Source organism: Phyllostomus hastatus, unplaced genomic scaffold, assembly GCF_019186645.2.
Source record: "Phyllostomus hastatus isolate PE091 unplaced genomic scaffold, TTU_PhHast_1.1 phas_scaffold_193, whole genome shotgun sequence".
NCBI classification, from domain to species: Eukaryota; Metazoa; Chordata; class Mammalia; order Chiroptera; family Phyllostomidae; genus Phyllostomus; species Phyllostomus hastatus.
The window spans coordinates 5,674,661-5,697,809 of record NW_025334015.1 but is presented as its reverse complement, the minus strand read 5'-3'; the positions used below and the strand labels follow the sequence as shown (position 1 = coordinate 5,697,809).

Genomic DNA, 23,149 nt, shown 5'->3' with positions numbered 1-23,149 from the left:
AAGGAGACTAGAGAAAATATTTGTCATGGACACATGAGTGAGTGCTATGAAAAACTAGGATCCTGGAACTGGGGTAGACAGAACTAGGAAACCATTATGGGAGATGGGGAGCCATCAAAAATTCATGCAAATTTTCCAAGTAGGGGGTGTGTTTTTATAATTTTAATTGTAGAGCACATGACAGATGCTCATTAGATACTTGCTACACTGTTAGACTGGACTGATTCAAAAATAAAACACTGAGTCTAGCCCTAGCCAGTCAGTGTGACTCAGTTGGTTGGAGTGTCGTCCCATAGACCAAAAGGTTGCGAGTTTGATTCCCAATCAGGGCACATACCTACGTTGGGGGTTCAATCCCTAGGAAGGATGCTTATGAGAAGGTAAGCAATTAATGTCTCTCTCTCTCTCTTCCCCCCCCCCCCCACTAAAGCAATGAAAAAAAAATGTCCTCGGGTGAGGATTAAAAAAAATTGAGTCTAAAACCAGATGCATTCATTTCTCCCCAACTCCATCAAACTGACTGGTAGCTTCAGGCTCCTGGAATGAGAGCAAGAGATGAGCACTGCAGCCTGGCTTCCCTGCCCTGAGGCTCACACCCTCTATGGAGAGCTCACACCCATCTCTGCATTCCTCCTTGATTGCACTGTTTCATGGGTATTTTTAGCTTGGCTTCTTGGCAGTTTCTCCAATGCTTTTCAGGATGCTTTTGGGCACATATTGAGAGCTACGTAGTACAATATTGGGGAGTTCTCCCAAAACCTACCCACTGCACTTTATTCTACATCCCCCACACATGAGGGTCACTAGCTTGCTCTCTGTCCCAGTTTTGCTCTGATGTGCTTGAGTACCAGAAGCCCAGGCTGGATCTAGCCTAATAAATCAACCTAAACTTTGGCATAAAATACAAGAGAAAGCTTTTAAAGTTATTACTTTTTTGTCATTAGGCAAAGAGTCAGTTTTTCAATGGACTGACCTTCATTTGACTTTAGGGTGGCTTATGGGCTTAGAAGTTCCAATTTGTAAACTTCAGCAAGAGAAGGCTAGACCAGAGGAAGGAAGGCCAGGACACAGAGAGGGCACAGTTGCTTATTTGACAACAAGGAAAAATACATAGGATGAGATCTCTTTCCTCTCTATTTGCTGGAAAAGTTTTAAAATGTGGCAGCAAGACAAATGAAAGTTAGATGGAAAGACTTTACTGATAGCATCTTAAGAGACTGAGAAACACTTTGGTCATTTTCTGTATACCAAGCTTAAAAACACTTTCCCTTATAAAATGTTTGGAAAAAAGAGAGAAGACTTAAAAAAGCAATTATACTGAAAAGTGAGTCTAGGGTGAACTAAGGTGAGTTGGAGTAGTAGGAAGAATGTTGAGGAAGGAGTGACTTGAAGTGATAAGCCCTTTGACACAGCAGTCCCCAACCTTTTTGGCACCAGGGACTGGTTTCATGGAAGACAATTTTCCAGGGACTGGAGTGGGGATGGGGGTTGATGATTTCAGGATGATTCAAGATCTACATTGAAGCTTACATCCTGCTATGGGGCCTGGTTCCTAATGGTATGGTCTGTGGCCTAGAGATTGGGGATCTCTGGACTTCGGGTTCCTCTTCTACTAAAAAGGGAGCTTAGGGGAAAATCTTTAAGACCACTTCAACTCGAACATGGTATAATTCTGGAGTTTGCATGCAGCTTGAGAAGAATTTGATTCTGAACAGTGAGTTTTGGGGTTAAGGTCACACCACTAGAAAATAGCAAGTCAGTTTTACCAGTTACTTGTGGTGGAGTGCAGTCCTGGATGCCACAAGGAAGACTTGGTCATGGCCAGGCAGAGTGAGGCCCACAGAAAGCCCCGTCGGCATGGCTATGGACTGCCAGTCTTCCAATTAAATGGAGGCCTTTTCACTTGGTAGGGGTTAGTGGAGATGGTGGGGCTTGGGGAGACAAAGAGAGTAAAATATGGCAGGAAAACCAAGCCCTTCTTTTGAGAACACTCCTCCACATTGGCACTTGGAAGGGATGATGAGGAAATGCCTATCTAAGGAAAGAAGACTGTGTGCAAAGGAAACTCGTGCATATTTATTCACACTCTTCCACAATCACAGAGTGAGCTGAGAGACACTGACCCTTTCATACTACTCATGCCCAGATCTGTAGTGCCCCTTTTAGACATGAGGTAGGTGACAGGGCAGGCAGACCCCCTGCTCCATGGCAGTGACAGGTGTTCCTGCTGCATAGTGTGGTCACTTGGGCGGAAAACATGGCAGGGTCTTAATATACCTGTTGGCCACTCAAATATGTGTGTTGTACCTGTTTGGCATCACCCTTCCTCACCTAGAAAACCCATCACTGTGCCCTTCAGTCAAATACATGGGCACTGGCTAGAGCCGTGCCACCTGGTAAGAAAGCACTGTGATGGGGAACTAGGTGTGAATATGCCTTTAGTCATGAGAGCTCACCGCTCTCTGTCACGTGGGAAATGACAGAGGTCAAACAAGCAAATCTGCCCTCCCCATGGCCTTCTAACCCCTCCTCTGGTCTAGCCTTCTGTTGTTGAAGTTAAAGAATCAGAACTTCCAAGCTTGTAAGCCATATGCTTACCCCCTAAAGTCAAATGGAGGTTACTCTTGGCCTCTTTTCATAGGGTGGTAATGTGATCAAATAAAAGAATATTTATGAGAAACTCCATGTTATTACAGGCTGTTATCCCTGCCCTCTCTACTGAGTGTATCTGTCATTTTAGTCTTAGTTGCCACACTTCTCTGCCTCTCACCACCTGGAACAGATATCTTGTTTCTCTCTGTTTTATTGGTTGCAGTTTTATTCCCTTCCTTGCTTTAAAAAAAAAAAAAAAAAACTCTTTTCCCTTGCTTATGTGTCTTACTTTCCCTCTTTCTTAACTGTTATTTCAGCAGCTCTGCTAGTGAGCTCCACGGTGTCATAGTAGACAGTTGGTGGGAAAGGAACTGTGCTAAATGACAGAGCACCGAAATCCTGGACTGGCTCCGTGGTGGTTAGAAAGCCCTCTTTACAGCTCCTTTCCATTTTATTGCTTTGTGGGGAGTTCCCTTTGGCAAGAGAAAAGAAAGCCCCCCTTAATCCCACAATTTCCCCACACTATACATACACACAAGGCTCCCCAAGAGGTTGTTCAGTGGGCTGTACTGCCAGACTCGCTCGGCAGAAGGAAAAGTGGCTACAAGGGGAACTTGGAGCGCCTGTCCCTGCTCTAGAGCCCCGAGAGCCTGACTGCCTCCTGTTAGAACATCTGCATGAGGCTTGCAGATTGTGCATATTCTTCTCAGCACCTTTGAACTTGGTGAAGCTGGAGGGTATGCAGGCTGCCTGAAGCGGATGACGATGCCTGCCCAGCAGTCACCAGACTAGAGCTCCACGCCAGGCTCAGCCTCTTCCTTCCTGGGTCACCCTGAGAAGTCACCTTCTTCTCGAAGCCTCGGTCTTCTGACCTATAACAGAGGTCACAGAACTCTGCTGGGAAATCACTGCCTTTGTTCATTTACCAAGAGGAGTCATGAGGTAGTAGAAAGAAAAGAAGCCTCAAATCAGATGGTGATCTAATCCAAGCTCTGGCACTACTAAGTGCTTGACCGTGGGGTCACAAAGTGAGACTCAGATGGTGAAAGGGGTAGATCTTCCACTCATGTATACATCTTTAAGCATTTCAAAGATAGAATATTATAACTAATGCCACACATGTCTGTGGTGAAGTTGGCCTGGGACGTTAAGACCCCTTACGTTCTAATAGCTCTCAATTCTATTTCTTCATAGACCCAAATCCTGAGCTAGGGTTCTAATAATCAGCAATTACTAAACCAAGTAGTTTTTGAAAACCTATTATGTATCACTCTACTCTTTCTCTTGAACTGTAGATGGGGTATATATTTTTCTATCACTAAAATATAAGCTAGCATATGCCAAACAGCAAATGGATGGAACTGTAGAAGCAAACCATTCTCCTGGATTTGGAGGAGGAAATGATTACTCAGGATGCCCATCCCATCCCCCGCATGACTGGGGGCTCCACTTGACTTTAACCAATATCCATTTCAGTCAGAGGAAGCCAAGCAAAATGAAGTATTGGGAGGATTAAAAAAAACACTTAAGTTTTTAGTTTTCAAAGATTCAGCAGGTGGTCCTCAGGCCGTCCATGAAGGCATATGTTTTGGGGAACAATGGTAATGGGATTCCCATGACGGCCTTGTGGGAGAAGGGGCACTGCTCACAGCTCATCTTCTTCAGTGGGGAACTCCAGCCAGCAGAGAAGCAAGGGCATGGTTTCCATCTAACCAATCACCTGGCCAGAGCCCAGGTCATAGTAGCTCCCTAGGTTTGTGAAAGGAAGCTGTCAAGAATTTTCCCCCCCATTTTGGAGATGAGGAAACTACAGCGCAAAGTAGAGAATGACATGAACCCAGATTTCAAATAAACTAGAGTAGAACCTTGTAGAGTGCTGCTTAGTCAGAACTGTGAAGGCCAGGCCTTCTGGGCAGTCTCAGAGATGAACCCTCAAGCCCCCGCTCCCTAACCACCCCTGCACCTCTTTCCACGGGAGAGCAGCCTCAGTGTGGCCGAGGGCAGGTACTCAGAGCCAGGAGCCGGCCTGGCCTGCCAGAGAGGAGGAAGAGGAAGAGCCCTGTGGAGCCAGCTACTGCTTTGCTGCTTGGTTGATGTGTTTGGAATAAATCACTTGGGATAATAATAGCAATGAAGGCGCTGGAGTGAAACATCGTGACAGGAAGTGTTCCCACTGGCATCTTAATCAACTGTGATTTTTTGGCTCAATGTCCTCTTGCTCACATGCAGAGGGACTCTTGACCAGACAAAGGAGAATTAGCCTCTCTTCCCCTGGCCCCCAGCCCACTCCATCCATCAGTAAGGGGCAGCCTCCCTCACTACCATCTCTACAACCTCAGTCTGACTTCCTAGGAGGAGGTCTCAGTGTGGATGAACCTTACTTGTTTTTGTTTGGTTTTCATGAATGTTTTAAAGGGAGAGGATAGTTCTACAGTTGAAAGGAACTTTAACTGTAGGAAGGGATGATCCCTTTAAGGAAGGGGTCATCCTGTCCAATTCTTTCATCTTTCTTTTAGGTAAGTTTTGGTGACATGTTGAGGTCCTATAGCTAGTTCACAGCCCCTGAGGCCCACAGCTGTGTCTTCTGACTTTCCTTGTGGGAGGGCTCTTCCCACTACAATGTCCTCTCCCCAGTGACAAGATCTCTCCCTGGGAGCCCAGTCATCTACTCAGTAGGGAGAGTGCCGATGAATTAAGGCAACAAGGCCCCTTGCCAGGGCTCCTTTCCTTTGCACTTCCTCAGGTGGGAGCAGGAGCAGTCTTCCCTCGTGCCCTCTTCTCAGCCTTATTAGCCCCTATTCATCTTCCGTTGCCCACCCCCAAGCATCACCTCCCCTCACAGCTTCCTGCTCCCCAGGTTGACTCGACTGTACCTCCATTTTGGCTTTAAACCTCCTTTTGCATAGGTCCATTATATGGTGGTAAAGTCACTGAGTTACCTGACAGCTTCTTCATTCAGCTGAGCACTCCTCTGAAGGCAGACCCTGCGTCAGGTGACAGAGCCTTGCAGCATAGTGCCTGGCACATAGCAGGTAAGCAAGGGAAGTTTGTTGACTATACACAGAAGTGTTCCCATTGCTAGCAGGTTTCTGGTCTGGGCACTAGGGAGCCTTTCTATGCTCTCCTCCAGTTTGGGAAAAAGAGCATTGCCAGATGGGGACAGCACAGCTTTGAGAGCTCTGCAAGGAGCAGCCTGTAGAAGGGAGGAGGCACCATGGAGGTGGATATGCAGAGGGAGCACTCTAGAGATCGCTGTGGGAGTAGTGATAATGACGAGACTATGGGGAAGGGAATGCCAACAGATACCACAAAAGTCGTGAGCCACCCAGATTGCAGGAGAAATCAAGAAGGCTGAGAGGAAGAGGGCCTGGAACCCAAGCAACAACACCAGGAGGGTAAAAGAGCAGAAAACTTTTGTGACTTTGTATTCAGAGTTTTGATCAAACTTAATGCTCAAAGTGCCATGTCCTCTGTGCATTTTCCCAAGATGCTGTCGGGCCCCAGCAGTCATCAGGATGCTCGACCCTTGGTCCAGGCACCAGATGTCTGAGATGAGTTCGAGGTAACTGTGTCTGGCAGGGTTGCTGTGCAACTACAAGGCTGTGCTATCAGAAACCAGGAGGGCCTGAGTTGGTGACCTGAGTGTTATTCTTCCTCATCTACCAAGGAGCAAGACCTTTGGCAAACCATTTCATCTCTCAAAGTCCATTCTCTAGTCTGGAATCCCAAACATATATTCCAAATGTGTGCATCCAGGGTCATCTGCCCCTCAAGCTACCCCGCCCTGAGTGTGGTCCTGTGCCCCAGTCCTCTGCCATGTCCCCCACACCTGGGGTGGCTAACATTGCATCTTCAACGCCTTACAGTGACAAGACTCAGCAGAGATCTGGTTGTGGCAGAAATACAAAATGGGTGGATTTTAGGAGAACCAAGATCCAAAACCACAAATCGAGGTTGAACAGCAGATATCTTTCTAGCAAAGAGGACAGGTTTTGGAGAGTATGTTGCCGACTGACTGATGAAGGGAGGAGACAGAGAAGAAGGCCAGCAGCCTGGGTCCAGTTTATGTCTTCCCTCCCCTTTACTTTTTGCTTCTATGGCAGTGGGGGAGGGATTGTAACCAAACCTCCTACTGGCAGCTGATTAACCCCTCCTCTAAGAAGCTAGCTTCTCCCTAGAAGAGACCACCTCAGTTCTATGACATTTCCTCCTTTTTTGCTTTGCTCTTGTTACATTAGGAGCTCAATCTATATGCTGATTGTCGTTACCCATGCATTAAATGGCAAGGGGCTGCAGCCCATGACTGGTAAGTGGGAGGAAGCTTCAGGGGAGAGTGTTTATTGCTCTCCAGCTAACAGAGACTGAGCTTATGTGAGGAGTAGAACTTTGGGAGAAGGACTGGATTCCTGGGAGAAATGAAAGACGATGCATGCTATCAGACCACCCCCACCAGGGAGGGGCAGACCTCCAGGTAGGTCTGAGAATGGGGATTTATTTCTGATGATCTCTAGGGGTAAGAATCTTGGTTATTTGGCCCCTCAGTCTGGTGTTTAAATCATTCTGGTCTTCAGAGCTCTATGGCCAACAGTCTGCATCCAGAATTCAGACAGGTCTGAAGCTCAGACCTACCCAGGGACACCCCTGGAGGGCACAGGTAAAAATGACCTCCGGTCTCCCCAAATTCACAGTAAACACTGGGGAATGGAAAGCAAGCTCTGGGTAAATGGTTTGCACCTGCTGATCAGGCTGGCTCACGAAGAGAGTTCCAAGAACCATCAGGCCGTTGTGGTTTTGTATCAGGATGAGAGAAGCAAACCAGGGCATGGAAATGGAGAGAGGGGTCTTGGAGTTGGCCCTGGTAGAATCCTAACTCCTGCAAGTGGGCCACCCTCAGCTGTGGGTCCTCACAAGAGCTCTGGGGCACTTGGGGACCTGTGCTCTGTTGGGAAGCACATTGCAGTCTCTAACTTATATGTCCTTTTTTTTTTTTTCAACAAATGGTAGCTTTTATTATTGTTACTGCTATTATTATTATTTTCATAGCACAAAGAAAGAAGGAAAATAATGGAAGCAACAGGAGGAAAGAAACACCCAGGGCCTGGATCCTCAGGCTCCCCCACCAGCTTGAGCTTACCAGGAATCCTGCCCACTCATGATAATGGTTGTCCACTCACGGCAGCCCCATTAGGGAGGCAGAACTTGGATTGTTTCTTAAATGATCAGATTTGGGCTTAAAGAGATTGAGTGACTTGTCCAAAGCCCCATAACTAATAAAGTGGTAGAATCTAAGACCTAAATCTAAGAACTTTTTATCCTTTAACCATACGATATCGCAACATGAAATTATACTACGTAAAAATAATTAAGGTAGTAAATTTTATGTTATGTGCACTTTACCACAATTAAAAAATAAGAAAAAAGGATATTACACAAGAAATAGTCTTTGTCAACACAAAATAGTCTTAGATGCATATTTGTTGATAATAAAATATACTCTTACTGTGTGTGAAAAGAAAAGAAAAAATGCCTCCTAAATTTTCAGTAGTCTGTGTAGTGGACTTATGGGTGAAATTTTCTTTCCTTTTTTAACATTTTCTTTCTAAGTATCATGTCTTATTTAATATTTGGAGAAAAGCAGATGTTATCAGAGAAAATGTAACGATCTTTATGTGACCAGTCTCGGACCCATTCCTAGGTTCCTTTGTGCATTTGCATGTGTGTGTCTCATGGAGACTTGCAGTCCGGGTGACATGGAGGAGATCCCACTGCCACTATAGCGGGATCCCAGCTCCTTGCTGGGAGCACTCTTGTCAGGTTGGGGAATTTCCCACTGTCACATCCACTCATTGTGCACATGTCATTCCCAACTCCCCCCCCCCCCCGCCCCATTCAACTGGATCTTGTGCCATCAAACTTGAAGACAGGTCTCTAGCCATTATCACCATCTGAGAACAGAGTGGAGAAGTCCCAATGCCCAGGTGGGGAATGAACATGAGTGCCTCCTGTCCTGTCCTGGTTGCCGACAGCCACAGCCTAGTCTGGGAGCTTAGAAGGGAAATCCACAGGTGTGGAGAAGAAAGTCTGCTGGGGGAGACAAGCTAACTGACTCATGATGCCCGTGAGTCCTTTCAGGCTCTAAAGTCTTTGGTCACCTGATTGGAATGTATATGACCTACCATTCTGCCTCTGCATTTTGATTCATTCCTGTGTATGTGGTTCTTTTTAAATCATTGTTCTTAGCCAGCATTGTCCAGTCCCTGCTCAGTCAGTTCCTGAGCTACTCAAAGTGGACCTGGGTCATTGGCATCTCTCTTTCAAGTTCAGAGAACAAGGAGGTAAGATGCCAGAAAATACTGCACTGACTCAGCTGTGAGCAGCTTTTTTTTTTTGCCTCTAGATTTTTTATTTTTTTTGTTTTTAAATATATTTTATTGATTATGCTATTACAGTTGTCTCATTTCCCTCCTTCACTCCCCTCCACCCTGTACACCCTCTCCCACCCACATTCCCCTCTTTAGTTCATGTCCTTGTGTCATAAGTTCTTTAGCTTCTACATTTCCTATACTATTCTTGCCCACCCCCTGTCTATTTTCTACCTACCATCTATGCTACTTATTCTCTGTACCTTTTCCCCCTCTCTCCTCTTCCCACTCCCCTGTTGCTAACCCTCCATGTGATCTCCATTTCTGTGGTTCTGTTCCTGTTCTAGTTGATTGCTTAGTTTGTTTTTGTTTTTGCTTTAGGTATGGTTGTTAATAATTGTGAGTTTGCTGTCCTTTTACTATACGTTTTTTATCTTTTTTTTCTTAGATAAGTCCCTTTAACATTTCATAAAATAAGGGCTTGGTGATGATGAACTCCTTTAACTTGACCTTATCTGGGAAGCACTTTATCTGCCCTTCCATTCCAAAGCTTTGCTGGATAGAGCAATCTGGGATATAGGTCCTTGTCTTTCATGACTTGGAATACTTCTTTCCAGCCCCTTCTTGCCTGCAAGGTCTCTTTTGAGAAATCAGCTGACAGTCTGATGGGAACTCCTTTGTAGGTGACTGTCCCCTTATCTCTTGCTGCTTCTAGGATTCTCTCCTTCATTTTTACCTTGGCTAATGTAATTATGATGTGCCTTGGTGTGTTCCTCCTTGGGTCCAGTTTCTTTGGGACACTCTGAGCTTCCTGGACTTCCTGGAAGTCTATTTCCTTTGCCAAATTGGGGAAGTTCTCCTTTATTATTTGTTCAAATCACTTTTCCACTTGTTGCTCTTCCTCTTCCCCTTCTGGCACCCCTATAATTCAGATGTTGGAACATTTAAAGATGCCCTGGAGGTTCCTAAGCTTCTCATTTTTTTGAATTCTTATTTCTCCATTCTTTCCTGTTTGGTTGTTTCTATTTTCCTTCTGGTCCACTCTATTGATTTGAGTCCCAGTTTCCTCCCATCACTATTGGTTCCCCATGCATTTTCCTTCATTTCACTTATCGTAGTCTTCATTTTCTCATCTAATTTGTGACCAAAGTCAACCAATTCTGTGAGCATCCTGATCACCAGTGCTTTGAACTGTGCATCTGATAGGTTGGCTATCTCTTGGTTGCTTAGTTGTATTTGCTATGAAGCTTTGATCTGTTCTTCCATTCGGGCCTTTTTTTTTTTCTAGTCTGGTCGCACCTGTTATGTATGAGAGGTGGAGCTTTAGGTGCTCACCAGGGCAAGGCAGTCCAGTCACTAGGTTGTGGTGTTGTATGTGGGGGTAGGGTCCGAGAAGGAACAATGGCGCTTGCTCTGCTCTCCGTTGGACTTCAGCCCCTTCTGCCACTTCCCCCAAGCAAACTGGGCCTTTTTGGTGCTGATTCCCATGTGGGTGGGCTCGTGCACATTCTAGGACCCTGTGGGTCTCTCCAACATACTCTCCCATGAGGCTGGCAGTCTCTCCCTGCACCTCAACCCCCACAGGTGTTTTCAATCAGTGTTCCAAGGTTCTATTTCCTGGCACTGGGACCCTGGATTGCACAATCTGTCTCACTGCCCAATTTCGCCTGGTTTACCTGCATGCGAATGTGGGATCGCCCAGACAGCCAGGTGCCTTGCACACAGTGCCTTGCTTCACAGTCACTGCCTCGCTGGGTCTGCCAGCCACCTGTGTGCCCAGGGTCCACCTACTGTGGTCTTGCACCCAGGATGCCTTACACACCCAGTGCCACCACTTTTTGTGCCACAACCCCTCTCCACCCAGCTGCCTGACTCCACCCTTGCTACCAGTCTGGATGAATGTGTATATTTTAACTCCTTGGTTGTCCGACTTCCATACAGTTCAGTTTTCTGTCAGATCTGGTTGTTATCTTGTTTTTAAATTGTTGCTGACCTTATTTTGGTTGTGTGAGGAGGCACGGTGTGTCTACCTATGCCTCCATCTTGGCCGGAAGTCCTTATATGTCCTTGAAGTTAAAAAAATAACATCCCTAATTCTGTCCATCTGCATCCCATGTTACTCATCCCATCTTTGCATTCTGGCGAGCACACAAAATCAAGTTTTCTTATCCTTCAGGATAAAGAAAAGTTGGAAAAAAAATAGACCTTCTTTAAAGCATATGCTTGGTACTTCCCCAGCCTTCCATGGAGCATTTATTTGTAAGCCCATTGAAGACCTAGCCCAAGCCCCATTATCGTCTGCTTGGTCTCCCCGAGTGACACCATGAGAACAGTGGACTGTTCTCACCAACGTGCTCACCTTGATGAATCTACACTGAGCTCTTGGATCACTCCTTGTTCTCTGGCTGAGGAATGAATAAAACTCTGAACCCAAGACAGAGAGCACCACCGCCTAGGTCTCCTCAAAAGCCAACTGGGCATTTTCAAGACCTGTGTACTTTTGGTCCCATTTCCAAAGGTGGTTGCCAATAATAAAACAGCCTCTTCTATTAAATATCTACTGTATTTTTCTAGCAATTTGCATCTTTGTGTCACTGTCTTACTGTTCACTGTGACAATACATAATCTAAACCTTGTTCTGCCAGTCAGTGTTTCTTGCTTCTCTTAGGAATTAGAGAAGAGAGAAACTGACGAAAAGTTAACACTGCCCTGACCGGTGTGGTTCAGTGGGTTGGGCATCATCCCACAAAGGAAAGGTCACTGGTTCGATTTCCGGCCAGGGCACGTGCATGGGTTTTGGGTTCAGTTCCTGGTTAGGGGAGTGAAAGCGGCAACCAATCAATGTTTCTCTCTCATGATGATGTTTCTCTTCCTCTCTTTCTCCTTCCCTGTCCCTCTCTCTAAAAATAAAATCTTTTCAAAAGACAAGAACAGTTAACCTTTCTTCTCCAAAGCACATGATTGGTGTTGCCTCTGCCTGGGATAGAGAAGTCGCTGCTCCTATTCCAGGTCTCATCCCAGCTCTACCGACCCCTTCACAGATACCCTCTCTTTGGGGCCTCACAGCACCCCCGAACACAACTTTCATTCTCTTTCTATACTTGAGGAAACTGAGATGAGAAAGCCTGGGTTACTTGCCCAGAGATAGTGAATACATTCAAACCCAGGTCTCTCACTGTGCTATAGCCTCAGCTTAGCTCTCCCAGTAGGAAGTTTCCCCCATTTATGACATGGGCACTGGCAGTGTCCCTCCTGGGCACTAGCTCCTGCCCCTAGTTCTCAGAGAAGATCAACCCCCCACCTCCTCATGTACCATCAGAAAATTGAAAGGTTAAAGAATAAAGGTTTGAGTCAGAGTCTCAGAAGCTCCTCAGTTTAAGAAGTGCTGCTTTTTAAACAGCCTCTGAATCACTCCCTTTTCAACCAGCGCCCCCTCAGGCTGCGAGTGGGGCCAAGAGGGGGGCGCCACAACAGCAGCCGCCGTGTGAGCCAGCCCCAGCCCTGACTCAGGGATGACGCCCAGGGCTTTCTCCTCCACACATTAATCACCTCCAGTTATGGCTTCTGACTGGACCGCCAGTCATTCACGCCGCCCCCTCCTCTGTCTGACCCGCGCCTCCCTGCCATCAGGCACTTATTTGTCCAATATGCTGGTTGCGTGCCCCACTTCCTGGTGCCCCAGAAAGGTACCCCAGCAGCCACTGACTCAGGAGTAAGGACCCACCCTCTTCCCCCTCACCATCTGCTCTCAGCACTTTGAGACTTCTGGGGGCAAAAACAAAAGGGGACATGAAATTGCTGCCCGCCCCAGCAGCCCAGAGACAACTGTGAACCCTACATTAGCTGATTGAATAATACTTGCTGTGTTTCTCCTCAGCAGCGACTCAGAAAGCTTTTACTTGTTCCCACTAATTACCCCCGTTCACAGAGAAGGATGTCACCAGGCCTGGTGTGGCCTGGAGGATGTTCCACGCTCCGCCCCTCATTCCCATCAATGGCCTCAGCCGAGCACCTGCCTCCCTGCCACCTTGCCAACCAAGCCCAGGGCAGCTGGCCCCAGTCCCTTCTGCTCCCTCTGTGGAATTCCTAAGCATCCTCGAGTTGGCTGCTGACCCAGGCACACACATGGGTACCCGAAGGCACTGTGCCAGTCACCCGCCTCCAGGGGTGTCACACTGGGCACCCTGCCCTGAGTGCCAGCTGAGCGGACATGAAGCAGGACTCAGCTTAGGCACTGAGGACATTGCTGCAGCATCACTCAGTTTGCACAAACTTTCCCAGATCTTGTTTCATTTGATCTGCGTGTAATCAGTAGTGACTAGGACACACACTTGACCCTGAAAAAATGTGATGTATTCTGACTCCTTCTCTTTAGAGGAGGGGACGCTGAGGCTCTGAGAGCCAACCAGCTTACCTCCACTCACTCAACAAGCGGTGGCACCAAGTCTAGAGCTTGTGTTTCTCCCCTGCGTCATGACCCAGCCCTAGCATCAGGACAACAGAACACCCCCTGAAAACCTTCTCTGTATGGCACATGAACTTGGGAATGAGACAGACCTGTGACCAAATCCTACTCTCTATTTAACACCAATTGATCTGGTGATAGGTACTGTTCTAAGCACTTTCAAATCTGATGTCAACTCTTTAACTTCCACAACAGTCCTTCAGAGTAGGAATGATCAGTGTCCTCAATGCACAGCTATGAGAACAGAGGCTGGGGCCACGTAGGTAACATGGGGCATGGTGAGGTCAGACTCAGGAGCTCTGGTCCAGGGCTGTGCTCTGAGACCCCACGCCCCTCTGCCAAGCTGCCCTCGCTTCTCCAGCTTCTCACTCTATAAACCTGAGCTAATAATCACTTACATTCTTTGGGGGTTTCAATATTCTCACCTTTGAAATGGCAATGGTAAGAGACTCTTCCTTCTAGTATTGTGTGAGGGTTAAATGAGAGGATGGGCAGAGTGTCTGTAAAACACTAAGCGCAGGGCCTGGCACACAGTACCCACTAGTGACTCGCACAGCTCACCCAGGGCAAAGCTGTATGACAGAGGAGGGCAGGAAGGGGAATATTTAGGGTGCATTAGCAGAAATACTCCCAGTTACTACTTCCAGAGGTGCACAGAGGGCCAATGGCAGATCTGGGGGACTCTGTGGATAGGGCCGGGGTGGCATGCCAAGTGCTTCCACCCTGCACAACACTCATTCCTTCTTCTAAGTATATCTCTGCACCTGCCTGATCAGCTGGTCCCTAACATTCTTCTGATTCTGAACAGCAAAAGGCTCTGTAATTAAGCTTCTTACCTAGTAGGGACTTAGTCATCTTTGAGAATTTGATAAAAACTATAAACGCTTTCTCTAGAAAAATTCACATATGCGCAGATACGCAAACTTGTTCTTGGAAGTTCAGGGGCAACAGTGAGACCGCTAAGGGGGTCTCATTTTGACCCCAAGCTTATGAGCTTCTTTCCTATATAATCAGGAAGCGTCCTTATCATTATCATGGTGAAGCCAGCCAAGCTTTCTCCCTTCCAACTTCATACCATGACTCTGACACACACAACACACACACACACACACACACATCCCAGTGCTCCCTACTTCTCCTTGCCCCCCACCACCAAAGTTTCCTAGGACACTGCTCCTGGCCAGTGCAGGAGTCGAAGCTGCGGTGGTGGTTGCGATGGCAGTGGCGATGGCTGTTGCTAAGGGAGCCGGGAGGCCAGGGTGGGGGAAGGCAAGTGGGCAGCAGCCCAGCAGGGCAGCCCCCCACCCATGCATGTCTGAGCGCCTCAGGCCCTGGAAACGGTGTTTCCAGCTGGCTGCTATGGCAACAGCAGGCTTGGAAAACTATTCATCATGGTCTGGACAGATTTCCCCAGCTTGCACTTGCTCTTTATTCTCCCTAAGTGGCTAATTGAGGTGTGAAAGGGTCTGCTGTGAGTGGACAAGGGCACAAAGGGCAAAGGGCTGCTTACATGTGTGTGCTGCACAGAGCAGGCTCCCTGGGGGCTGAGAGGCCAGTAGCGGGTCTGAGCCAGACCCCAAGCAGAGGGCCCAACTGCTGAGGAGGCAGCCCCAAAACACAAGGATGTGTTTTCCAAGGAAGGCTGCCCTTCCTCCTGCTCAGCAGTTCTCACTCCTTGCCCAAGGAGCCATCCCAGGAAGGAGACCTGCTGTGTGCCAGGTGAGCCAGCAACCAGCTGGGATGTGGTCACTTCCAGCACAGTCACTCAGATGATGCAGTGACTGTGGAGAGTCAAGTTGGTAAGAAGGGTTGAGAGATTGGGAATTGATGGTCACTGGGTCTAATTTAAGTGACAGTAAGGGACGGATGAGGTCAGAGGTTAATGAAGCAGGTTAAAGCCTCTGCAGTGCCAAGACCACCAATTCACTAGTCTGATTCTAAGGGCTGTTTAACATTCTCATCATCTAAAAGCACTGTCCTTGCCCTGGTCGGTGTGGCTCAGTTGGTTGGAGAGTCCCCATTAACAAAAGGTTGTGGGTTCAATTCCTGGTCAGGGCACATACCTAGGTTGCAGGTTCCGTCCCCAGTCTAGGTACCTACAACCCCTGGTCTGGGTGTGTAGAGGGGGCACCCAATCAATGCTTCTTTCACATTGATGTTTCTCTCTCCCTTCCTCTCTCTCTCTACAGCAATGAAAAAAAATCCTTGGGTGAGGAAATAAATAAATAAATAAATAAATAAATAAATATGCTATCCTTGTTACCAATAATGGGGTGGTGATTAAAGAGTGTACCTATCGCAATTTATTCTTTGAAGCAACATTCTGAGTGAGGTACCATCCTCATTTCACAGATAAGAAAACTGAGGCTTCAAGAGGTCAAGTCACTTGCTCAAGTCATGCAACCAGAAAGTGGTAAGGCCAAGATTTGAACTTGTGTCTGTCTGGCTACAAATCCTACACCTTCCTGATATGCCATCAGGTAGCCAAGTACACCTCTCAAGACAAGAGCAAGCTCCTTCATGTGGGGCTGTGGGTTCAGGGCCCCGTGGATGAAGGTTCCTTCTGCCACTCTGCATCCTGCGACAAGTGGTGTTAGAGCAGCACTTGGGTTCCTTTTGAACCCCAGGACCTACAACGGTGATCACTTTGCATCGTTTCTAAAACATGTGTATGAAGGCAGGGAGATCCCAACTGTGACCCAGGGCTCTAGGTGCCTGGCAGTGACTCCCAGGAGGCTCCCACAGGAGCAGGACCCTGGACAGGAATCCCCGGATATTCTGCTGCCCAAATAGCAGAGGCTGCAGCTTGAGGAGCTTGCCTGGTCTCTCTGCTCTCAGAAGCTTGGGAGAGCAAAAGGAGGTGGCCGGGTCTGGCTGCAGTTATGGAAAAGAAGGGAACTGCTATTCAGAAGCACCTGCTATGTTCTAGGAATTCTTCTACATTTATTGGTTTAATCCACACAGTAACTTCTTAAAGTTGATGTTGTTCCCATTCCACACTATAGAGTAAGAAACCAGGCTCACAGAGGTTAGGTAGTGTGGCCCAAGCCAAGCAGGACTACAGCCCAAATTCAACTGGTCCTCCAGTGTGTCTGGTTTCTAGTCTTTTCTCTGACCTCCTCATGGTTTGGTGAAGCCAGGAATTCCCAATTCAGCCTCTTAACTGACAGGCCAACCAGCCTCCTTCCTCAGCCCTCCCTCGCCCACACAGCAGATGGGCATCTTTCATTCTCCAGCTATTTTTGTTTCTTTTTTTCTGTTTTTCTTACCCTCCTGGCTCTGTCCAAGCAAGAGACCAGGAGTCACAGTCAACAAGCCAGAAGCCCGAGTGAGACTCTCATTCCATCTCCTCCTCCAACACCTGGAGCCCTCACCAAGCCTGAGTGCAAAGAGGGGTCCTCAGGGAAGCCTCGTGATGGGGTCTCCATGCTTCAGCTGGCCTCGATGCAGGCTGTGCCCTCTCCAAATACTGCCCCCAACTCTGCTTCCCGGGAAAGTCCTCCCAGCTGTAGGCCCTGTGGGGATTACAGGTGGGGAAGCAAGACCCTCAGGGGACCACCCGTTTTCAGGGATGGATGGTCACAGCATCTGCTGTCTTCCCATCCACATCAGTAGACCTCCAGCACAGCCTGGTTTTGGTGTTGTGTCTCCTTTTGGAATCATTTCTCAGGAGGTAGTTTATAGTCCTGGGAAAATTCAAGATTGGGAGAAAACATTTGTTCTGTTTCTACTTCTCTGCCAACCAGCTGGGTGATGTTGAGCAAGTAACAGTGTTTGGGGGCCTCAGTTTCCTCTTCTATAATCATTCAACCAATCGGTCCATTTTAACATTCTACATGGCTTCTCTGAGCTCTGCTGTTTTTAAATCCCTTCAATGTCTCCCTCCCAGACCCAGCAATGCCTTCCACCCCCGGCCGTCAGATGTTCCTATCCTGTCCAGATCCTGCCAAAATATAAAGACACAGGCAAGTGGTGCTGGTGTTAGGATTTCTTTTCAGGCAGGAAGTTGAATTTAAATTGTGCCCTGATCAGCACAAAAACTAGGATGCTCAGGTCTCCCACACAATGGAGTCTATAAAAACAGCTCACCTCTTACTTCTCTTTGTTCTTGCTCTTTTCCAATCACTCAGTCAAGTAACAGGTACTATTAAGTGGATGTCTGCAAAGCACAGAGCAGAAATGTAATCCAAAACAACAATGTCCTTGTCCAGGAGAAACTTGCAGTTCCTAAAGGATCCAACACAGACGGGGGCATCAGAGGCAGCCTGCTGCCCTCATGCAGTGGGCAAGGACAAAGGATTCCTCAATGCCTTCGAATGTCTCCTTCACCTACTGCTATTGTAATGATATCAAAGACAGGTGTTCTATCTCCAAGCTGCTCTGCCTCTGTCTTCTTACCTATGGAGAAAGTCAAGCTGCTCTAGGACATCCATCCCCTCTCCTGCCAGGGCCTCACCTTTATACCTGGATGTGTTCTCACATCTCTGCAACCCAAAGGAAAGGGTCTGTGGGCTGTGGCACACAGGTCGTGTCTGCCCGAGCCAAACATGGGGCTGCAGCTAGAGGCTGTGGGGAGTGTCTTGCCTCTCTTCTGAGGTCCGCATGCTGTCTCCAAACTCCCTCACTGAGCCTCTTCCAGGGTAAGCGCTGCCTGCTGCCTTCCTCTCTTCCTTTGGTCCCACGCTCAACACTCCACGTCTGCTCCATCAATAATAGCTTCTCTAGAGCTCTTTATAATTTACAAACAGCTTGCACTCATATTTTCTCATTTAATCTTCTCAACAATGCTGTGAGATAGGATTATTATTGCTCCTTCTTTACAGATAAGAGCCTGAGGCTCAGAGAGACTGAGTGAGTTGCCCAAGACCTCAGAGCTAGACTCGGCTGAACTGAGCTGGGACTTTCCTGAGCACTTTGGCCCTAGATACACCCTTGTGGCCTTTTGTCCTTAGAAGGGATCACCACTCTCCTAATGTACCAGGACCAGGGACAACTGGCCAGGGAGGGTTCCATCCCTGTATTCTGCACAAGGGCCCAGAGCTCCAGACACAAGAGACAGGGTTCAGTAAAGGAGAGAGAAGATGAGAACAGATGACAGAGAGCTGAGGGCTGCGCTGGTGCACACCCCAGCTGAGGACTGGATCCACAGGAGCTCCCTGCTGGGAGTGTTTAAAACATAAAGTGGGCTTTGAAAGATTTGTTAGTTTAGTTTAGTTTGTTTTTTTCTGGACAGAAAAACTTCATTTGAGGTAAGACATTGGCCCACGAGTCCCATGTGAAAACAAGGAAATACCTGGGTATAGAAGAAAAACCAAACCAAGCGGGGGAAGCAGAAGGCAGGGGGCTCAGGGCTGAGTCATTCTCTTCAGCCAACAGAAGGTGGCGCATGTGGCCAGGAGAGGGGGTGTCGCAGATCTCCTGGGGAAAGAACCTGCTGAAGGGACCCACGGCCTCAAGGTTAGTCTACATGTCTGGGGAGTAAATCTGCTGCAGGTATATGTTGGGTGGACAAAGCTAACCGCCCCGTGCTGTCTAAACCCTGTGACTTTAGACCAGAGTTGGGCTGTAGGGGAGGAATGGGACAGGCCGGCTCCTGTGCCTTCCCTGCCACCTTCAGGCTACCCCAACACTTTATGAGAGAAAGACAAACACCGGGAATACGGCTTATGAGGAGGTGGTCAGAGGACAAAGAGAGGCCAGGGAATGGGAAAGATGGAAGAGAACTGGGCAGAAGAAGGGCCAGACCCCAAAGATGCAGGGGAAAACAGGCAGGTGACCGTAAGGAGGGATGGAAAAAGAAGAAAGCAGAGAAGGAATCCTGAGGTCAGATAATAATAGACAGAGAAAGGAGATGGGAACAACAGGGGTGGGGGACTAACTCATTAACATATGAGGACAAGAGGACACAGTGTCCCATCCCCACCACCTGCCACCGATGGTTGTCATAAAACCAGCAGGCACGGAGGAGATGACAGACAACACGCTGGGCCTAGCCACACTTTCCTTCCCTGTTCTCCCCGTCATCCCGGTTTCCCACCCCTTATCCTTTAACCACACATAGCACACCTTTCAGGTCCTTTCTGTTCAGACACCTGCCTCGGTCCAGGGCTGGGAGGCCCGAAGCTGGGACTCCGATTCAAGCTCTGGTCCTTGAGCACCCGGCAGTGCTGGAGGAGTGGCTTCCAGTCTGAACACCAGTTTCCTCATTAATGCACTTCCCATGAGAACTGAAAGGGGATAATAGAGCGAATGTAAAATAGTTGTAAAGGCACTAAAGGATCAGACATTACAAATCCTAAGTTATTTCCAGCACTGAACTCTTCAGATCCTTAGAGGGCCAACCCTTGCCCCAGACAGGGCACCTGATCGAGGCACTGCAGCCAGTCTGGCTGCTCCTAAACACCTTCCAGCTGCTCTGTTCCAAATCAGAGAAGGGAGCATTGCGGAGAGTGAGCCACGTTTAAGTGGAAGGATCGGTGGGCTCACCAACACTTTCTAGGCAATTAATCCAGATGGAGGTCAGAGACAGAGTCCAGGAGCTGGCATCTAATAAGTTTTCCTGAAGCAGATCTAGGCTTTTAGCACAGGGAATGATCTAGGTAACTTTCAAGGAGCCACAGAATATGTATGGGCGAGAAAGTGAGAATGTGAATATGGAGGAAAACAACAGAGAAGCAAAAGGATGGGCAAAGGCAGAAGGTGGAAGGAAGACCTCAGGGACAGCGGTGTGAATGTGGCTGCATGGGGGGGAGCGGGGAGGTGAGAAAGGATAGGGAGCAACGAAGAGCAGGAAGGAGGATCTGTGAGAGAAATAAAGAGGCCGGGAGAGCTGAGCCAGGATCTGGCGGAGCAGCAGATGGAGCAACAGAGACAGAGAGCGCAGCCGGGGCGGAGCAGGCACGCGGTGAGGCCTGGCCGCCAAGCCCCGCGGGTTTCCGTGGGAAGCAGATGCTTACAGGGAGCACGTGGAGCCTTGTTGACTCCAGGCCCAGCGCAACTTCCTCGGCAGCTAGCCTGAGCCCGGAGGGGCAAACCGGTCCAGAGAGGCAGGTAAAGGGCAGTCGGCCTTGCAGGGCTCCAGTTCTTCTCCCTCCTCCTCCTAACAACTCCGGCCTTCCTTTGTCCAAGACAGCCTTAAGCTGCCACATCATATTGCGAAGGAAGGGTGCTGCTTGGAGGGGTGAATGTGAGCCTTGGCGCGTGTGCGCAGTGAGAGGGGCAGGGGGGCGGAGCCTTTACTCGGCCCGGAGCCGAGCGCCCAGCCTCCAGCCGCACTGAGGTGGGCTGGCCTCAGCAGAGCTCTGCTGGGGAAGGGGAGGGCCTTCCTTCTCCCCTCGGTGTGACTGCGGACATCCTGCAGCTGCTGCCACCAGCTCTGAGTTCAAGCCACCAGCCTGCCACACTGGGATTCTGAGGCAGGAGAACCTTGGGGCCTTCCTGGCCTCATTCGCTCCTGCTGCCACTCAAAGGTAAATTTCCTGTCACTGTTGGGGACAGGGAGAAGCATCTACAAGACTCTGGTTTCTGGGACCCCCCCCCTCACCCCAAGAATGGCCTCTGGTTGGAAGAAAGCTCAGAAGGTGCTTTTCAGCAGGTCCTGGCCCTCTGCCAGATGCAAAGGCCACACCCACGCTGCCCTCCACCACGCACTTCAACCCCTACTGTCATCCCCAGGGCATGGAAGTGACTCCGATGTCAGGCTCCCCGATGTACCTAGGCAGTTCCACAGGCTGGAGGAGTCCCCCACTGCTCCTCCACCCAAGGTCAAGGGCTCCTTGCCAGTGGCCGCTGAGTGGACAAGAGCCCTGCCCCAAGAGGAAGTGGCAGAGGGAGGGGAGCCGGGTGGGAGCCCAGAGGCAGAGAGGAAGCACAGCGCAAGAAAGGCAGGTACCATGAGCCAGATGGGCAAAGCAGAAACAGAAGTTAAGTAGGAAGAGACGGATAAACAGCAGACACCAAGGAACCCGCCAAGCATATGCTCCGCAAGCAGGCAACACAAGCACCCAGTAGGGTTTTGGGTGGGGCGGGGCTGTGGGCCCACAGGGAGGGGGCCGTGGGTTCCCTGCGGGCTGACTGCTGCTAAATCAGAGCTGGGATCTTGTCCTTGTCCAGGGAGCCTCAGAACAGTGGAGTTCAGCTAGTGCGGGGAAGGAAAAGACACTTGGGGGCTGGGGGGGCGGGGGCGGGGAGGCAGGCAGGGCTTGGCCGGGTTGCCCAAGGGATTGGTGTCTGGTGGAAGAACCAGAGTCCCAGACCTGGAAGTCCAAATAGCCAGCCACTATCTCCCAGACCCCAAAGCAGGGAGCCCCCCCCCCCCCCCCCCGAGCTGAACAGGATTTGGGAGAGGAGCAGACAACCGCCTCAGGGCAAACCCGGGAAGTCCTTGAACGCTGCAGGTGCCGGCTTTTCCGCTATTGAAGCCCATCCAGGCTGAAGCCTCAGTCTGGGTGATGTCATTCCTTTGAGCTCCTGGCAGAGAAGGGGTGGAGCCAGGCCCAGGATTTGCGGGGTTTAAAGGCTCCACCCCCAGACCAGCTAGGCTTCTGGGCCCTGTCTGCCCATCCCCCTCCTGGCTAAGGCTTCCCGCACAGCCTGCTGGAAGCCCCGAGCTGCTGCAGAGCAGAGGAGGGGGAAGGTCAAGCAGGATCACCTCCTGCAAAAGCAGGGCCCAGGCAGGGGCTGGGCTTACCTGGGGCCTTCATCTACCACATCCATGTTCTTTTCCAATTTCACTTAGTGGAGCCCTGAGCTTCCAAAGCCCCTAAGCCAGCTGGCAGGACCCCAGTTTTCTGGTACTCCAGCCTTCTCAACCCACAGCACATCGAGAAATGCTCTTCTCCACTGCAACGGGTTCCACTGAACTTTCTTCTCTGAATACTACTCCAGGCAGGGGTAACTGAGGTAGATGGGCACTACCCTGGGCTTGTTAATGCTGAGCTAAAGAAATAAAGCTGTGAGTTGAATCTGCGACTGTTCCAAGCCCCAAAGCCAGATAGCCCTCCCACAGAGCAGTCCCTTCACCTCTTGCATGCCCATGCTTGGTGCCAGCTGCTGGCCCCCTTCCAAAGCTGGCATTGGCCCCAGCATTCTGCCTCTCCGCCTCCAGGATACCCTAGCCTAGCCACTGCAAGTACTGAGGTCCCTGAGCTAGGCAAAAATCTGGCCTTCCCATTCCCACCTCAGACATCAAGGTGCTGTTGGGGGACACCACAGGCACTCACATACATTGCTGGGTCCTGGGACCAAGACACAGGTGCAAGAACCAGCCCTGACCTGTTCTGTGAAACTCACCAAACCACAAAGCCTCCTGTTCCAGACTCAGCTGCTTGGCACAGCCTTGGGGCCAGGGAATAGAGGGGAGCTCTCCAGGTGCACGTCTGGAAGCCAGGCCCACGCATGCCCATATGCCCAGGGCAGGTGCTTGGCTCAGTGCCACAGCCCTCTTGGCCCTTACTAAGCCGATGGCTCTGTGGCCATGCTGTCTGGGACAGACAGAAGTGAGGATGAGGGTGAGACTCGCAGGAAGAAAGGAGGGACTGGGTGTGAAATTTTTACTGTGACTCATTGACCCCTGGGCCAGGGGCACTTGGCAAGACCAGCACTAAGACCCCCTTTCTTTGCCAGTTGCCAGACCTCACACATGACACCAGTTGCCCTAACGGCCCATGTGATCATGCGTTTGCTCTTCTCAGGTGCTTTTCTTGTACATCAGCTTTGCACAGTGATGCTG

The 23,149-nt window shown here is 49.4% G+C and overlaps 1 long non-coding RNA gene across 1 annotated transcript; it reads right to left on the bottom strand.

Moving 5' to 3' along the window:
• Nucleotides 1-16,350: 16,350 nt before the first annotated feature.
• LOC123832595 lies at nt 16,351-20,545 on the bottom strand. The gene is made up of 4 exons (XR_006788095.1): nt 20,376-20,545; nt 19,486-19,646; nt 17,509-17,578; nt 16,351-17,105 (listed from the first exon to the last, which is right to left on the bottom strand). It is a non-coding gene; the product is annotated as an uncharacterized LOC123832595 (long non-coding RNA).
• Nucleotides 20,546-23,149: the final 2,604 nt, after the last annotated feature.